The 14,960-nt window shown below is 40.1% G+C and overlaps 1 protein-coding gene across 1 annotated transcript in view; it reads left to right on the top strand.

Annotated features, from left to right (window-relative positions):
- fbxl17 (F-box and leucine-rich repeat protein 17) overlaps positions 1 to 14,960 on the top strand; it is a 230,224-nt gene that overhangs the window by 196,184 nt on the left and 19,080 nt on the right. The window lies entirely within an intron of this gene.

The raw sequence follows: 14,960 nt of genomic DNA on the forward strand, positions 1-14,960 counted from the left end.
CCGTTTTAACCCAAACCATAATCTTTAAAAAAAAATGTTTTTACTTTTTTTAATAGTGAATTGTAACGGCTTGTGCAAGCACAAAAGATACCTCCAATAGAAATACATTATATAGTTTAAATTTCATGAACTGCAGATTGTCAAAAATGTGTCTAATAATGAAGCTGGTATAGGTTAACATTGGAATAAGTTGAAAGCCAGGTGTGTCTTATACAGATGCTAAAGATGCCTTGTGCATCAGCATCACATGCCAAGGGGTGTGACAAAGTGTCGGTATTTGACAACCTGGGAATGAATACGGGTTGAAATAACCACCCACTGTTTGCAAGCAGGTAGAACATCAATAAATTGTGGAGGTTCCTAGCAGAAAATCAGAAAGCTTGAGCTTTCTCTGTTCACAATGCTGACTAGATTTTCTGGCTCCTAAGCACAGGGAATCAGTGTGAGACACAAGCTATTGCTAATTGAACGCAGGGCCTGACTCGCTAACATGAATGATTGTTTCACACCCCATCTATAAATCCTTCACGGTTACTCCTGAGGTGCAAATGGAACTTGAATCTTCCCCCGCAGCCATCTTCACTCTCATCTACGTATACCCTGCTCTGTTTTTATCATTTGTATAGAGAAAGACAGAGAGATATAGTTAGGAGGAAGATTTGTAAATGGAAAACACATTTATCACTGTCTACATCTACTGTACATATATTCCAGTCATTTTAAGTGTCATTATGCTATTACATTCTCAACAATGTTCTAGTCTGTGTTCCTTTTAAAATGTAAGTGTTGCAGTCTAACATGTAAAGAATGAGATCTGACAATAAAGATTATAAGACCTGCATTTCATTCTATAATTGTTTACAGGCATTGCGTGTAAGAATGACATAAAGCACTGCATGCATTGATATAAGGAAACAGCTCGTGTACAATGTAGTAACAAACAAAACCTAATTAAGACTTCATGTTTCCTGTGATCGAGTATGTTGTATGTCTGTGAAAGATTTTTTTCAATACATACTGTACAAGAACAAAAAAGCAGCAGATGGCTTCTCCAGAAATAATGATTTATCCAACTGAGCTGGCTGTGTATAGATACCACTAAGGATAATGTAAAGCACAGAGGCAACTTGCAACAAACTTGGAAAAAGAACCCAAAAAAGCCAGTAAGATCATGTAAAGGTGGGGTAAAAGAAGCAAGAGGCACTAGAGGGCACTCTCATTCTCCCTACCCCCTGATAACTGTGCTCTGTTACACATACACACAGACACACACACACACACACACACACACACACATACACACACACACATTCACTCACGAAGGCAGAGAACATGCTGAACATTCAAATATGAAAGTCAGAGTGAGATGTTCTCACAGCTACTAGGAGACAATCAGTTTGAATTGTATTAATCAGTGCTTGCACTCAGGCCCTCTCTAGTTCACTATTCAATTACAACTGTTACATCTCATCCCATTCTCTCTCTCTCTGTCTCTCTCTGTCTCTCTCTGTCTCTCTCTCTCTCTCTCTCTCTCTCTCTCTCTCTCTCTCTCTCTCTCTCTCTCTCTCTCCGTCTCCGCCTCTCTCTTTTTCTACTCTCGCTCTGTCTGGTTCTATATCGCTTACTGTAGCCACTATCTATATTAATATTTCCCCATTGTTTTTTTCTGCAGCAGCATAGATGATAGATTTTAACCTAATGAAAAGCACTTCTGTTGAGATTGAAAAGCTCCTTAAACACATCACAGCAAAGCCTCCCTCTTTTCCCTCTTTTCCTCCCCCTCCTTCCTTGCCCCCCCTTTTTTCACTTCCTTACTGCCCCCTTTTGTGTACCCCTGTTCTCACCCCATTTTCTTCTTTGACATTTATGCTTCATCTGCTGCACCCTGTATACATTCTGCTACACCCAACCACTTTTTTCTGCAGTCCTTTCTTACATCTCCCCCCCTCTCCCTATGCTAAATGGGCTGCATTACTGTAATGAGCTGGTAATTTATGGAGGAGTGCAGGACTTGTATCATTTGCCCATTGAGTGTTTGGTCTCCCCAGGCTCACCCACTCCTTCTGGAAGCACATGCACACTCACAGACTCCCCCTCAGCCCCAAAAGTAAGTAGGGGCATAACTGCTCGCACACATACAGTATGTGCTCATAATGACTCAGAAAAGGAACACATTGTCTACACTGGCCACGCAGCAGCACAACAGTAACAGCTGTGAGTCCTCTGTCGGTGCACACACCGAATCCATTCAGCACTAATGCGCTCTAACAGACGCATACAAAACCAAGGCACGCAAAAAAAAACAACAGAGACATAACCCACCTGGAGGATTATGTCATTAACTACTTACTAACCTGACAAGCATTTTTATTTACACATTTTGGTTTGAAATAAAGAAGTGAAGTTCATATGTGTGATAAGTGTGGTTGTTATAGCCCAACATTCCCATTAGTCGGTAATTTCTTTATTAGATGTCACATGTGCATATACTAGAAACGCATCTAAACATTGCCCTTAGGAAGCAAGAGAGATAATAAGCATATGTTCACAAATTGAGGTTGTTAACTTTGAGCAAAACAGCGAAAAAACCTGAAATTGCCCTGTTTGCTTTATGCTGCCACTGAGCTCTGCATTTCAGCAGGAAGAGCAGTTTTCATAAATGTTCTCCTTTGGTTCCCAGGCACAGGTTACAGCCATCACTACACAGGATAATTGTCATTGTGGGATGTCTTTCTATTGTGGATGTGTAACTCAATAGCCTGCAGTTGAAAGTCACAGAGAGGCGAACATCCAAAGAGAAAGAGACCTGTTTAGACCACAGGGAGACAGGGAGGGAGGGCAGCAAGGGAAGAATGACAAAAATTACAGTGAAGGAAAAAAAAGGTTCAGGGAGAAGAAGATGAAGAAAAAGAAGTAGGGCGAAATTGATCCTCTATATTTGACCCATCCCATACACATACACTTGGTGCAGTCGGCAGCAGTGCAGTGCCCAGTTACCTTTGCCTTTAGAGTATTAACCCTAACATGCATGTCTTTGATAACCAGAGGAAACTGAAGCACCCAGTTGAAATCAACCCAACATTGGGAAGACATGCAGACACCATACATAAAGGACCTCGGATGGCCAGGGTTTGAACCAGGGCCTTCTTGCTGTGAAGCAACTGTTCTGATGAGGGAGGGAGGGAGGTTGGGTAAAAGAATGAGTAAAAGATGTTAACAGTAGGGGATACTTGGACTTTTGTCTGTCTTGGCTGGTAACCTGAGTGGAAGATTAAAGTGAATGTACAAAGTCAACATTGCAAGCCACAGACATTACAAATAATGTGCATGTTTGAACTGTACACTATACCCATCTACGTGGACGGCCTCCCACAAGGATTTTAAACACCATGGCGACAGTCGCTGAACCCTGTCTTAAACAGGTTAAAGGTCAACTGAGCTACTGAGGGGGTGACAGTGACCCTGAACAAGGAAACATCCTTCAGAAAGGATAAGGAGGAGGAGAAGACAGCGAGAGAGGGGGGAAGGTAAGAGATGAGATGATGAGCAAAGCAAGAGAAAAGAAGAGGGAAACGGATAGATGATGGCAAAGGGCCCAAGAGACATTTTCACATAAACCACCAGGAGAAAGGAAGGCTTGCATGCAGGGCAAAGGTTGCAGTGTTACTCAAGCTTAACAGTACACGATAAATGAGAGGCATGATAGTGAGGCAGTTTGTAGGATTGAGTAGTTGTGTTTTTTAAACAAAAAGACAGATCCACAAGAAAGCGAAAAAAGGCATCTGTGCTAAAATGTGGGCATTGTGTCTTTTGGCTGAGGCAGACTTTTGGATGATGATATAAAACAAAAAAAAGTAATTGTTTTATTGCAGAGTTATTTCATTTCAAGGAAAGTTTCCCCATAATACAATTCTTGGTTGATTGTATTGGACCTAAAGTAAAATACTCTTTGTTCAACTAGTGCTTAAAACATTCAGGCAAATTTCTAAAGTCAGCAATACAGTAGATTAAATATTTGTGGCGAAAGTACTCATCTATTTTGTGAATTCAACATATAATGAGAAATATGTAGGGAAAAATGTTTTCCAGGATATCATTTCCCACGTTACTTTACGGCAAATTATCCTTTCAAGAAGAGCTCTCACGCAGTTTCAAGTCTATAGCAGCACATTTGGTCTGTTGTGTGTTTCTCTATCTGGCACTGACTGTGAAGTTACCTCCTGGAGAAAAGTGCTTTGTGTTTTTATGAGACATTCTGACTATGCCGTGGTACAAAAACAAGGTTCTTAAACTGTCATTTTGCATTTAAGAGCACTTATCAATTTCATAGACGCAGTCAAAGCAGCAGTCTCAAGTAAGACATGAGTTATTCTGTCCGCGTCTGAAATGAGCCTTGGGAAAGGTTAGCCATAAACTTAAAAAAAGGTGTTTGATCTATAGCCAGATATTGATCAAAAACACTGTCTAAGCTTATGAAAATGTACATGTGTGTATGTGTGTGTGCACTTAGGTTGAGAGTGTAGGCTGAATACAGCAATGGCACTTGACGTGTGATTTGAGTTATGGCCAGGTATTGATCAGAAAACATCACGCCAGCTTTAAACTTTGCTAAAGAGCTTTTGGTGAGACCTGACTAAGTGCAGTTACAGACTCATGAGCCATTAAGAGTTTGTATAAAAGAGACTAAAGTGAAACAAACAGACTGAGATAAGGAATAAAGGAAAATACTGAATGAGAACTTCTCTTTTTTTCAGACAAAAGGGGCACATTTTAATGGAGATACTTTTTTCAGCCTGTTCTTTTCCATCTTTTTGAACATTATGAATGCAACTCTTTTGGTTTTTCCCTTCCAGATGTCTGTACAAAGCCTGTTCAATACTGAACATGATGAAAGCTTTAAAATAATAATAATAATAATATATGATATTTATGTATTTTTTTATGTTCTCATACACTACTATTGCTTTAAGATGAACTTTTATGTGCTGGGATCTTTGCTTTTTTCAGTGTTAAGTCTTTCATCTGTCAACATAATTTAACCATATTCTTTAGATCCTCTAGTTTTACCTTTATTCAGCTGACCTTAGTGTTTTCTCACAGGTCAGACGTCATTGAGCACACTCAGCGCACACCATGGTTTATGTCGTCTTTTGTTTTTGAAGTCATATTTTTCCCATCGTTTTCTTCTCCCAATGTTGACTCTTTAAGATGTTGTGTCAAACAGAGGGCATAGAGCCAACACCACTCAAGCCTTTAAATTTCAAAGCAATCAGTTAATATTGAGAAGATGGAAGTGGTAATTACATACATAAAATTAAAGTACAGGGTCCATTAATGTGTGTGACTCATCGTTTCATAGATAATGGAAAGATGAGGAGAAATTCTGTAAATTAAAGAAATGTTGCATCCATTTAGCTTTTTAGGACAAGGTTTATGCTAGTTTTGAGCTTACAAATGAAAATGACACTCAAGCATTTTCAGTTTTAAGATGGGAGTTGAGTGCTTTAATTCAGTTTGATGTTGCAACAGTTTCCCAGAATATTGTAGTCACTATAAATGGCATGTTGAGTCAATGCTTGTCATTTCCTCCTCTTGGACACTTGACAACATTTTAACTAGGCCTAGTGCTGGTCACATCACAGAGTATGGCCGTCATTGAAATGTTGGCAATATTGTCTGTTGCTATTCTCATTGGTTTTGGATCAAGGGGAGGAAAGAGCATAACTTTTCTTTGGGTGGGTCTTCCTGCCATCAACGGTCTACTAACCTAATTGTTGCACAAGTAATTGGTATTGGGTCATTTGTTTTAGGGCTTTTAGGAGCTAAGTAGACCCCTTATTTACACACAGAGACAAAACCACACACACACATACACACACACATTATCAGAGGTTATTGGAGGTTTTTGTCAGGGGCAAGGGAAGTTGTGTATCTGGTTAATGATTGCTGCTGGGTTAAAGCGGACAGAGTGGACTGTTAAAGGCTTGAGATAAGGTACAAAAACAGACTCTGTGGCACTTGGGAGTGTATTAGTCAGAGACGGGGTTGTTTCAAGGAAAAAAAGAAAAGGGGACATAGCAAGAAATTACTTTAAAAAAATGTCCTGTGTGGATGTCACCATCTTCCTGTCAGTCAGTGTTGGTATTTAGTGGGAACGGAGTGCTGCTGCTGATTAACTACTTACCCTGTGCTGGCGAATAGCTCTCTATTTTGTGTTTTTTGTGATTTTGACTAATTGAACTTGCATTCACAATGATTACAGATACAAACAAATATTTTCCCCCTTGAAACATACACAATCCAAGCTAAGCCCATCCTTTCCTCTTTTCCATCACAAAACTAAAAGACCAGCTGAAATCTCAGCAACAATGCGTTTATACCTTCCAGACAGGTTTAAGTAGTATTAAGATTGGCAGAGAATGCCACGGTGTGTTAGCCTGTACTCTGTCTAAGCAGTATGAACGAGCAGCCAGTTTTCTTATGGATCTTAATAAGCATGATGTAAGAGAGGCCCATTTCTGGGCTCTGGATCCAATAGTAGCGTGTAATTATCTTTAAGACCTGCTCCCTATGCTAAAGGATTAGCCATAATCCATAACCAAAGCCATAACTATTGCTACGCTACGTTAATTCCAGTCAGACACATGCAACACACAGTTCAGCAACTAGGATGCCTTCTGTCTTAATGTTCTTTCTTCCTCTTCACTTTCTCTCTGCTCCTCTCTGACCGTCTCATTTCAAATTGAAGTTGTTAAGCTTTATGCCCCTCCGTCTGTGATGTCAGAATTGGAGAGCAGTTTTCCTGTTGTACAGAATCCAAAATAGAGAGAGAGGGGAAGACGGACAGAGAGTAAGTGAGTGATGGAAAAAGAGACAGGCAGAGAGAAAGAGAAAGGGAGAGAAAAGGTGGGGAAGATTAATATCCTCAAAGGAGAGTTGCATAGGAGCAGAGGTGCTGTTGGTTTGAAATAGAGCTTAATATCCTGCTTTTACTGCTGATGCCGGCAATGGAAAACTCAGTGTATGTGTGTGTGTGTCTGTATGTGTTTACTACTTCTGGATGTTGTCTTTGAAGCAGCAGGATAAAGATATAAAACACATAACTTCCGCAGAGATTATATACACAATACTCCCCCCAAAAAACAGACAGTACCTAAGGCCTGTTAGTAGGTTATTATTAGTATTTAATGAGCATTTTTATGAGAATATACCTATTTTATGTAAGTTTATATCAGGGTTGTATTATTGATGATAAAAGTCAGAAATAAATGAAATCTTATTCTTTCGTGACAACAATTCTGCTGCATTCATTAACAGGGACATCTGTTTGATCAGTTTAAGCTGTTCCAATTTCTCCTGAAGTTGCATCAACAAATAACTGCTTAACACCTCATCACAAACAGACCTTGAAAATACTTCTAACATATGTGAGAGGGGAGTGATGAGTAACTTTCAAAGCAAAATATTAAAAAAATATGTTGTGGTGGTTCTGAGAAAGGGTTCCTCTTTGTTGTTAAGAACATTTTTTAAGATTCAAAGGCAATAATGACAGTCAGGAGTACATACTTCAGAGCATGTGGCATATCTGGAAGAACAGCACGAATAACAAAACTACCTAAAATGTCACAGCAACTCAACAACATGGTGAAAATACCGAAATTATCAGAAAATCTCCACCATGCAAATTTACCCGGAGCTCTATGTGCATTATCAGACCCGACAAGCTTTTTAGTATTTGTTTATTTGGTTGTGTTTTTTTCCTTCTGTTTACCCCCCTGATGTTTCACTGAGCACAGTGGTCCCTTTTTTCAAGCACATCCTGTTCACACTAACACAGTTACAAACATTCACACCTGGAAGCTGCCCAGTACAACTGCTGCCTAATCTGTTGGCCACTGGGCAGCTCAACTGGAGCAGCTGGAGATTTAAGGGCCTTGCTCAAGGGCACGTCAATGGTGATAATGAGTCAGCGGCAAGCACTGCTCTTTCTTTCACTTTCCCCACCAAGATTAATTCCTGCTGGTTTAGGGTAGGGATACCTGGTGGTTGCAAGCCAGCTTCTTGAGTCCCTTTGCCAGACATCAACCCTATCACATCAACCGTATCGCCTGACAAGAACGCCAATACTGGATGATTCTGTAAAACCCTAGATTATATTCAGTGGTAGTTATACATCCAGTGCCAACATTAATTAACATAAAATTAGCTGCATGGTTGAGTGAAGGGAAAGATTATACTTATACTTAGACTTAGGCAACAAACATGATTATGGTTGAGAAAGATCCTGGTTTCGATGAATAAAAATGCTAACATTGTGACGAGAGGCATAAAAATCTGACTCCCTGCATGAACGTCCACCACCCCGCCCTGTACTTTTCTTCACACCTCACTACATATGGGGTACTTCCTTTCTCTGCCTGGGCAATCAACGTTAACAATGGATATAAATTGTGAGGTGCAGAATGATGTAATATGGACATAACTCCTATAACTGTGCAGCCCTGACAAAATTTGTAGTATCTGAAATTTCTGCCAGTCACGGCTCTCCAGTGTGAGTTCATCCTGTTGGAACTCATTGAAACTCATTCATTAAATACTCTTAACTGAACAGAATTTACTGCTCTTATCCCAGACCATAGTGTGTTCAGCCTAATTGAGTCCTGATGAATAATGTCAATGTGTTAAGTGTCCCATTGTCCTGTGTGTGTGTGTGTGTGTGAGGGAGGGAGGGAGAGAGAGAGAAAAAAAAAAGAGAGAGAGAGAGAGAATCGGTGACGAGTGCTTGTTCTCAGCGGTGAAGGAAAGCCTGTTGTAGGTCACCTCTGTGATAGCTCCATCTCTCCTTATCACCCCTTCACTCTGTCTATCTGTTCTTGCCCATCACTCTTCCTCTCTATCTCTGCGTCTCTCTCGCTGTCAGTCACTCACCTTTCCAATCTTCCTTCCACTTTAAACTTCACATCCCCTCCACAAGGTTATCGCACTCCTAAAACAGTTTGTGTGTGTGTATGTGTGAGTGTGTAGGTGTGTTTAAGTGTATTATTTTCAGATGCTAGACCACCATAACACATCAAAGTCACTTTTTTTGTTGTTCTGTCCCTACCTCACCACTTTAACATCTCTCTCTCTCTCTCTCTCTCTCTCTCTCTCTCTCTCTCTCTCTCTCTCTCTCTCTCTCTCTCTCTCTCTCTCTCTCTCTCTCTCTCTCTCGCTTTCTCTCTCTCTCTCTCTCTCTCTCTCTCTCTCTCTCTCTCTCTCTCTTTCTCCCATCCAAAAAACACATAAGAAATTATGCAAGCACACACAGCTACAAAACGGTACATGTCAGCTGGTTTACATCAGATCAGAGACTGATTGGAAAATGCTTGTGCCCTCAGTACTCACACACACATGAAGGCACTGTGCCTTCTCCCTGCCTTCTGGCTAATTAATTTCCCACATCGAGCATGTCCCACCATAAAGTGCTCTCCCTCCTTCTTGAGTCGTACTCAATCTGACTCCTCTCTCCCATGTCTCTCCAGCGGGCCTGGCTCATTTCAGATCCCTGTGGCCTTTGATTGCGTTTGCCCAAAATGTCAGGGCAAAGAACATCACCTCATAGAAGCTCTGCCTCTCTTTTTTTTTCTTCCCTTTCCGCTCTCCGCTTTTCTCTCTCTTTCACTTTGTAGCTGCATGTTTTTATCTAACTTGGAAGATGAAATTCAGTTTTTGTCACATCAAGTTCATGTTCAAGTACGCAGCTCAAAGGGTATTTTCCCCTCTAAATGGACAGATTGTCTGCATTCCTTTGCCAGTTCCCCCTAGTTCCCACAGCTTTTAATGTTAATTCTCAGCTAACCACAGGCCAAAAACAGTCCCTATCTTGTCTTCATCCTCCTCTGCGTGTGTGTTTCAAGTGCTTTATTTGGTATGTTGTTTACTTCATTAGTTTTGGCACTCTGTGTGACCCCAGTCAGTTTGGCTGGGTACTTTGAAGATGAGCATGGTGTGTTAATCAATCAGACAGTGAGACCAGGGCTTGGTCAGGTCAAAAAGTCATCAAAGGAGTTAAGAGACATCCACATGGTACTTGTTGAGGTCACCGTACACAGCTTTTACATGTTTGGATGCCATATGTTTTCCTGCTTGTATCCTATATTTACATGCATCTAACTTCTTTGCTGATAGATGTACCCACTCACAGAAAACTAAGATTACAACAATGCCCATCCATGAAAATTCAAGTCGTCCAAGTTCAACCATGCAAAATCAATGTTACAGTTATGATTAGGAATGGATGATATCACAGTTTATGCATTTTTTAGAAATCAAATGAGACACAGTTTACTGATGAAAGAATAAAGGTAGATCACATTAATGCCAAAATCATATAAAAATCTAATGGCCCCTTTGATTTGCGATATTGACCGCCATGCCAGAATAAAACAAAAGATATTTAAGGCATAGCTTTCACAATATAAACAGCATGATAAAATGTCTAACGATGACATATTTATATATGGTGAGCAGTGTATTAATCCATTACTAAACCATATTTATGAAAGCCTTGCATCAGTGTTGGCATTTATGTAAGCTTTCTTTTACGGATGGTTACATGATACAGCACACAGCAGAAGTGCAGTCAGTATTGGTAAGGGTATCGCCAAAAATGGATGGAAAAATACAGATTTTGTTCTCCACTTTAAGAAAAATTGCTATTGCATCTTTTGTAACTTTTACAGCTTAAAAGGATGAGAAGTGAAAAGTTGTTTTCTTTTGGTTTGGGGCATAGAGCAGCAGAGTAGAGACAGCAATGTTGAGGCCAAGTTTTTAAACGCAGCACAAAGAACCAACTGAATGTCTCTCACATTAGACATGACAGTTGTGCTCTCTGGAATACATCAGCTATAATAAGCCTTTTTTCTGTTGTCCCCTTCTGCCATATCCACACACACACACACTCTGCACACATGCACACACTGCATCACAGCAAATCTGTACCATATACCATCACGTCTTTCGTAAACGCTCTGTCTTCATCAGTGGCTAAAATATGGTGTATAGGGTTACAACAGACCAGCATGGGGATGGATTCAAAGCAATAAGATAGCAGTAATGGCACACCATCATTTAGGAGAATGTAATAAGTGAATATCTAATAAGCCTGTAAAAGATGCTTAACCCTGAAGCTCTGAGGTCAGGTACAGAGATAGGAGAATAAGCTGATTAAGGAAGGTTTCTTCTCACGTTGCGGTCATCACAGGATTGACCAACTCTTGACCTCGCTTTTGGGAGTGCGGTTACCTTAGCCCAGAACCCCTCCTATGTTTGGATAAATCCGCTATTTATGGTGTTTGATAACAGCTTGTGGCTGATATGGGTTAGGCATAGGTTATGAATCTCCATTCTGGAGATAATGTAGGAGTTAATGGAGCACCAAAGATTTACGGTTTTACTCTGTTATTCACCCTTTGCTTGACATTTATTCCTAACTGAAAGCTATTAGATTTAAATTTTAACATGTGGGAATGTCTCAGTGAAAGATTTGCAAGGCTTATATGATGCAATCAGCTAAAAGGTCTGGTTTTGACAAAGGGATGACTAAAAATAGTGAATGGCCTATCACACAGTTTGAATTGATCTGATGATTGATTTGTTGTTTAGTGATTGATTGACAAGAAGATATGTTGGCTCAAATCCCTGAGATGCTTAAATAAATGGAAGCAATTGGTTTTACATGTGATCTCTACCTGTTTCTCATTAATTATGTAGTTTACTTCCCTGATGACCGAGTTGGTTAAAACACAGGTGAAATGTGCCATGATCAAAACGAATGATATCCAGGATTCAAAGTCAATATCTGTCTTCCTCTGTTTCTTTTCACTCTAAAGGGGGAGTGTATACACACACATTTACTTAAGTACGTAAACTTACATTCATTTCCTGGAGAGGTACCCTACCTTAAACGCCTTGCCTAACCCTAACTCTAAGCCTTACCCTATCTTTAATCACTGACCTAAAAATCAGCTTTTTCCCAAATGGGGACACAACCATTGTCCTCACTTGGACAAGCTATCCCCGGTTAACTGGTCAAGAGTCTGAAATGTGTCCCTGAAAGTAGACTGAGTCAGATCACACACACATATCTACACACACACACACACACACAGAGAGAGCCAGATCCTAAAGCCATTTTCAGGCAGGGCAGCCGAGTGTGTCCTCATTACCGTCTGAGTGTGTAGTCACCACTCAGTCACAGCTCCTGCTGCCAGAATGGGATTTTCTCCTCTTTTCTTCTCTGACTCTTCCACCTCTTTTTCACCTTAGTTTCTCTTGCATATCGCTTCATCTATTTCTCTGACAGAAAATCATTATCAGTTAGGAAAGACAATTTCCTGCTCCTACAGTCCCTTATACACCTACACCTATTATATTTTACCAGTTTTGTTAAATATCAGGAAATTATCAGTTAATTGCAATCGCCTTAAAAAGAAAATTGAGAGTTGAGAATGAATGACTTTTTTATTTTATTGAAATTCTGTAGATGTAATGGAATAGGATTCAAATTTATTATTCATCTAAATTGGTACCTGTAGCCACAAACATGTTGTATATTTGCGTTACAACAGAAGCTAGCAGTATCTGTGTGTAACATGCCGTACATTATGTAGCTTTAACTGATTGACCTTTCCAGTGTAAATGCCTTCAATAAAGTGCTATTACTGTAAGAATGTTGTTTCAAGATAATAATCCTTTTGCCAATATTTGAATCATAAAACATTCTTCTCAAACCAAACAGTCATTATGGGAATATTAAAAGTTAAAGGATCACCATCACTAAAGTTCTTATAGTTTATCCTAATGGGGGACATGGATGACATGACTATCCATTCAACAGCCATTGAGATATCTCACGCCAAACCACCTATGCCAACTTTTTGGTGGTGCTAGGGAAAGTTCAGGGGATCTTGACTGGCAGTGTAAGTAAGAGTGTGCCTTTGTTTGACAGCTGAACGTTTAGAGAGACATGTAGCATGGGTAGAGAGAGGTCTATGACATGCAACAAAGGTCTGCGGCTGGAATTGAATTGGGGTGTCCCATATTGAAAGATTTTGTGCATCAATTTATGTGCGACTGTGTAGGGGTGTGCTTCACTTTCACTTCCGCTATTTTATAATGAAAAGAATGCAATAGATGTGTAAATCATTCATTCACATAAACAAAATAGTATAATTATAGTATGACTGACAGAAATAAAATCAGCTCTTTTCAGCACATTTCTTTATGCACATTTTTATGTGTAATCCACTACTATTTTACGCATCAAAAGGCTCTGAGTTCCAACTGCACTCTCTTCCTCTGACAAGATGGACTAAAGTGCACAGCTGTAGTAAAAGCATTTTACAGAAAGCTCTTCTCCTTTGAAAAAGTAGCCAACGATTTCCATTTGCCACCAAGAGTGGCTGGAGTTTACAGTCTCCTGATAGAGGATCAAAGGAACAGAGAGAGAAGGAGAGCACACACAGGGATATTAGACGTAATGTCGACCAGATGAACTTGTTGATAGAGTACTAAACAAGTCTAATAGCCTAACACTTGGCTTGTTCTGACAATAGGCATTATCTTACTCCTTCAGTTTATTAACTTGAGAGCGTAACAAAATGATGTTTAGTGTTATTGGCCTCCACCTTTCTTTGCTTACTGCTATCTCAAACTGCCATATGCTTTCTGTATAAAGTCTAGACCTTGTCAACAGTAATTCAGATTAGGGAGGTGGTGCTTGCTTATGTGAGTGCTGCACAGTAATCAGGAGATGCACGGACAATGTATTCACTTGCACTTCTTATACATTCCTGGTTGCAGGCACCTGTCTGCTTCTATTCTCTCACTTTGTCAGATGGAGGGAAGCAAAGTTGAAGGGGAAGAAACGGGGATGTGGAGTTGGCAAAGGGGAAGTAGAGGGAGTTCTGTTGTTTGGTTCAGTTAACTATGAAGCCTTGCTCTTTTATTTGATCTCCCCTGTTCCTCTGAAAACTCCCTGTCCCCTTGCAAGGGGGTTTTAACAGCAGCAATATGTGTGTTTTAACATCAGACGAGAGGTCTGAGCCCAGGTAATTGAATTTGGAATCATGTGATTGGACATGACAAGGGGAACAGCATGGGGAGCCATTCCACTTGACGTCTTTCCAGCCTCACACACACTCGAGCACATACAAACACCAGTGTCTTAGTTTTTCGAATTCTTTGCCAGGTCACCACTACTCAAAACACAACATGGCGGCTCTGTGTGTTGTTCACCCATCTAGCCTGATGTAGCCTCTTCCCCACGGTGCTGTTTTACACGAAACATACTGTAGCTTCAAAGCCATGTTACTGCCTGTTTAGCTATAATGTGCTATTATGCATGGCATCCAAGAGCATGCTGGAGCACAAAAGGAACCACATGTGGAGCCCTCCAAGTGCCCAAAGCTATATATTACATATGTTACATACTGTACACATGTATCTGTGTGTGTGTGTGTGTATGTGTGTTTGGGGGTGTGTGTGAAAGACTCTATATTACATAGCTCCAGCTGGACAGGAGAAAAGAGGGTTAAATACATGCAGTTGATTCAAAAGCCATAATATTATTCATTTCCCCTCTCCTGTGGGAACAAGCTTCTGCTACACTTGTACACATCTGTACATGCACACACATTTACCCAGTCTTATACATTGTCAGTCTGCTGATTGCGTGTTATTTAATACTGTTATATGTGTAGGTGTCTTGAAAAGTGCTTGCGATAGAAGTGATAAAGGGAGAGAGAAGGAAGAGGAAAAGGTTCAACATAAAAACAAGTTTGTAAAGATTAATTTTTACCCTCCTCATTGACGTCTGAATCTCAAGCTTGTTTGTAAGAAAAAGTTTTGAAGTGAAATGGATTTCTACGAATGAGAAAACAACATCAGGGCTAAGTAACTATTTGAAGGTGCTGTCAAAG

This window comes from Scomber japonicus, chromosome 9 (genome assembly GCF_027409825.1).
Source record: "Scomber japonicus isolate fScoJap1 chromosome 9, fScoJap1.pri, whole genome shotgun sequence".
In the NCBI taxonomy this organism is placed as follows: domain Eukaryota; kingdom Metazoa; phylum Chordata; class Actinopteri; order Scombriformes; family Scombridae; genus Scomber; species Scomber japonicus.